A 4,702-nucleotide genomic window follows, 5' to 3' on the forward strand; every position below is an offset into this window, starting at 1 on the left:
AAACATGAAAGTTGTAGAAAATTATCATTTAGACTTCTAAAACTCCAGATATAGGTCAAACACTAAACAGTGCTCGGGCTGTATGATAGATTCAGACTTTTTTGTTGTTGCTACAATTTGGACTTGAAAGTGGCCTTTTTAAATCTTGGGCTCCATATACAAGTTATAGGCCTATGTCTTACCTTTCCATTCATATAAAGTAGACCTAAATCCAAGGTCTATATCTCCAGATATGACCCAATTACCAAACAGTGTTCCGATGTAGACTGCACCGACATCTTTTTTTTAAGTTTGGTCATCTCTTTGTTCTTTCAATTTCAGTTCTTAAATTCATTAATCAATCCTTTCATTAATGTGATAGGCCTGCATTTAAAATAAATATTTACCATAAATTAAAGGTATCTTATATAATTAGATATGTTATTATAAAACATGTTTTAGTTAAGGAGTTGTTGATATTTCAAATGCAAAATGATGATATAAAACCTTAATAAAAATATACTTTTAAGTACTAATTACTAAACTTGAAGGGAAAATAGCTATTTTTGTCCCTTGATCTTGAGAGGAGGGTTTTAAAGTTGTTGATAAGAACTATTTAAGAAGTTATTAGAGTGAGCATATGAAAAAATGGACAGTTTTTGATAAATGAGTGTCATAGTCTATAATGACTTGGTTGACCACTTTTGAGACTTTACTGGAGTAACTCCGAAATAAACATCAATGAAAACCACATGAAATTCATAAAGGAGGTGTATATATTTTGTTTGGATCCAACTTTACATAATTTGAAGATCTATAGCTTCAAATTCATTTATCTAAAGATGCCAACTCGATCAACCCAAAATCTAAAATTATAGTTCTTGAATAATATCCTTCAAGAAGAGGTTTATATTGAGCAACCACCTAGCTTTACTTATCATATTTTAGCATCTCATAAGTGTCATCTACATAAATCATTATATGATTTGAAACAAGTTCTTTGGGCATGGTATAATCAATTGAGTGATTATATGTTATCCATAGGATTTTATGTCTTTGAAGTTGTTATGCCTTTATTTATCCTACTTATGGTTGATGATATTGTCTATCTATTTGTGTATATCTTTATTTATCCTATACATTTTGCTTACAGGTTGTAACTTAACTTACCAAACTAATTTTGTTACTAAGCTTAAAATTGAAGCTTTGAGACCTCAGCTCCATCCATTATTTCTTAGGCATTAAAGTTAAACCAACATCTATGGGACTTCTTCTCACCCAATATAAATATGCTCTTGATATTCTTTACAGGGCAGATATGTTTTCTTGTAAGCCTATTAATACTTTAGTGTCTCCTTCTTATTCAAAGTTGGCCATATTATCTAGTGGTTTGTACTCTAGATCTACATACTATAAATAAATTATTTATGTGTCTTAGTGTCTTACCTTCACAAGGCTTGATTTGTGCTATGTTATAAATAAAGTATGTTAGTTTATGTATGCCCCCACTAAATCGCATCAGGTTGTCGTCAAGCATATTTTGCACTATTCAGAGGCCATGGTTTCCTATATGCTACACATCACTTAAAGTTTATCCCTATCTCTTCATCATTTTACTAATGTTGATTAGGCTACCAATGTTAATGATTGGAAATCTATAGATGACTATTTTATATTTCTTAGTACTACTCTTATCTCATGGAAATCAAGGACATAATAAATTGTTGCTCATTGTTTTACTAAAGCTGAATATAAACCCTTAACTGATGGTATTATTTAAATTTTATAGATTCACTGCCTGCTTTAGAGCTTTAGCTTCCTAGTATTTCTATAACTAGACTATAGTGTGATAACTTCGGTGCTACTTAATTTATAAGTCAACTCAGTTTTTCATGCTCGTACTAGTATGTCGAGGAAGACTATCATTTTGTTCATGATAGAGTTGTCAAGTAAAAGATTTAAGTTCACTTAATTTCTTCTAAGGATTAGTTTGTTGTTATTCTTACCAAACTGCTTTCTTTTGCTATCTTTGCTCATTTTTTATCCAAATTTCATGTGGAAGCTCCACCTTCACTTAGAAGGGATGTATTATAGAAAATACACTATTGAATTATAAGATAAAAATATAAAAAATTATGTTTACCTTGTATAGCATAAATCATGTGTAGGATGTTACACTCTTAATATTAATATTGTACATAACTCTAATTATATAAATATATAAAGAGGGTGACTAATACAATTGTTAACCCTCCAAACACTTCTTTTATTTAACTCTTAACTGATAGGAGGACTTAATTAAACATTATGTGGTAGTATAGGGACTAAATGGAATTGATTACCCAATTTTTGGTTTATAAGGTTTCTTATGGAATATAATTTACCACAGATTCGATTAATTATTCTTTGCAAGAAAGCCGTTCTTTTTCAAGTTCCCTTTACCAGGTTCCTAACTTTTCTTCTTGAATAAGAAAAGAAGAAAGTTCTGGTGTTACATAATGTCAAATGGAGACAAACGAAGAAAAATAGGAGAGATTTAGAGACTAGTTATCAAAAATGAACCCTCAACGGATTCCGTTTTCATGTTTCTCTGTTGGTTCTGTTACGACAACGTAACCCAGTTCGAAACCGGAGCGGTTGATGAAAACGAAATTCATTAGAAACAAGCGGTAAACACTTCATATTCTCTTTCATAGTTTATTACATCATACCTTTTCAAGGAGTTGCTTCTTTCTTGTTATTCTCCCACTCCACACATAATCAGAACGGTGTTGCCTGCACCTGAAGGATCCCGGGTGCCTCGTGGGTGAACACAAACACTTGTTTATCGATCTAGAAATAGCACTTCCGGCACCAGCAGCCACCTCTGTTCGTGCATGTGCAGTTTCTGTCTCAACTGCTTGCAAAACGAGCCTTCTCTGATACACCACCAAGTTCCTTTGGCTAACCGAAAGCTCACCAGGGTGACACATTTTTCCTTGTAACCTTTCTTCTGGTTAAGATTGTAGTAGGTATTTTTATTGTGAAGAGAGAGCTTGATCAAAAGAAAAGGAAAGAATCCGTGGTGTGTGAGATTTTATAAGAAGTAAAGAAAGGAAGCCTAAATAAAAGGTGTAAAGGAGTTGTAGGCAAGGGCGGATGCTTGGGTGTGCTTCAGCGCGTGTCAAGATTTTATTAATAATTTTTTGTCCAATTTTATGTAAAAAACAGTTCATAATTCTTCATTGAATTACTAAAAAATTTTAAAAATTTATATGAATTCTTCTAATATGATTTTTTATATTGCATTAAAATTTCATAACTTTTAGAGAAATTTATAAATTTAATAAAAAATTATAATTTGATCATTTTTATATTATTGAACGTAATTTTCAATTCGACTAGTAGATTGAGCTGAAATTTTACATGAGATTTTAAAATATATTAAATAAAATTTGGTTAAAATTTTAGAATGAACGGAGCTTGGTAGTGCTAACAAAAAAACCATTAAATAAAAAAATAATTTATTAAGAATAAAATGATTATTTATCATTAAAAAATAAAACAAATTAGCTCTTCTTTCCTTTTACATGTTCCGATTGGGCAGAAGTAGAATAGAAAAAGAAAGAAAAGAAAAGGCGAGAGAGAAAAGTAAGGGAAAAACATAAAAAAAATCCAAAGAAAAAAATAAAAAAAGTAAAAATAACTTTGTAAACTTATAAAGTCCAACTTATAAAATACTAGTTTAAGGAAGAATCAAGTGAAGAAATGAGGAAATGAGAAAGGAAAAAAATTAATTATTTTATTTTTTAGTTGACATGAGATTGTTATTTTATCTCAGTTGAGGGGTTGTTATAATATCAATTTAGATTCGATTATAAATTAATTATATTTCATAAAATATTGAAGGATGTAACTTTAATAATTGATTTATTTTATTTTTACTTGAATTTTATATATTTTTAAATTTATTTTTTAATATTTTAGAAAGTATATTTGAATTAAAACTTTATTATTAACTTTAAAAATTTATATGTTATTAATTAATATTAAAAAATTATATATTTATTTAATATTATATAACAGAAAAACTTTCTAACTCCATCCTTGAATGGAGGTTGATAATTCATTCCCGGAGAGGCCTTGCTCTTTGATTTCTTGCATTCGTGGGTTATCACTAACCTGAGTAAGGTATATGCTTTGGCTCATGAAACCACACCACCACCACTAATCAAAAAACAAACGGCCTAACAAGATAACGAAGCCGCAAATGCAAAAGGGAAGTGGCCAAAAACTATTCACCAGAAAAGTCAGGAGCTTCTAGCTGAAACGTGGCATAAAGATGCCATGTGGCTATGTGTGATGAGCCTGATTCATGCATGCCGCTTGTTGTGTCTCAAGTGGAAGGGTCCCATTCGAGCCAACGGTTTGTACTTTCATCTTTCTTTAGAAATTTGCTTGGTTTTGATTGGCAAAAAGTTGTTTGTTTCGATAATATGGTATGCTTAGCTTTGTGGCTGGAGTATGGGACTAGGCTGAGGTTTTGCATGAAATTGGACAATACGGATGCTTGCATAGTTGTCAGATTCTTTAACCATTTTCACGTGGTCTTTGACTTTTGCAAAACTGTGAGACGGTGCCTTTATCCACGATTCCACATCTGAGAAAAAAAGGAGTGAAACCCAACACGGCTTAATCAAATTCGAGGAAGCAAACAACTGACTCTGGCTCTGCCCTTTCTAGG

At 31.1% G+C, this 4,702-nt stretch overlaps 1 long non-coding RNA gene across 1 annotated transcript; it reads left to right on the forward strand.

Annotated features, from left to right (window-relative positions):
• The first annotated feature begins 2,372 nt into the window (after positions 1 to 2,372).
• Positions 2,373 to 4,470, forward strand: LOC105116417 (uncharacterized). The gene is made up of 2 exons (XR_840518.1): positions 2,373 to 3,107; positions 4,076 to 4,470. It is a non-coding gene; the product is annotated as an uncharacterized LOC105116417 (long non-coding RNA).
• Positions 4,471 to 4,702: the final 232 nt, after the last annotated feature.

This window comes from Populus euphratica, unplaced genomic scaffold (assembly GCF_000495115.2).
Source record: "Populus euphratica unplaced genomic scaffold, PopEup_1.0 scaffold937.1, whole genome shotgun sequence".
NCBI classification, from domain to species: Eukaryota; Viridiplantae; Streptophyta; class Magnoliopsida; order Malpighiales; family Salicaceae; genus Populus; species Populus euphratica.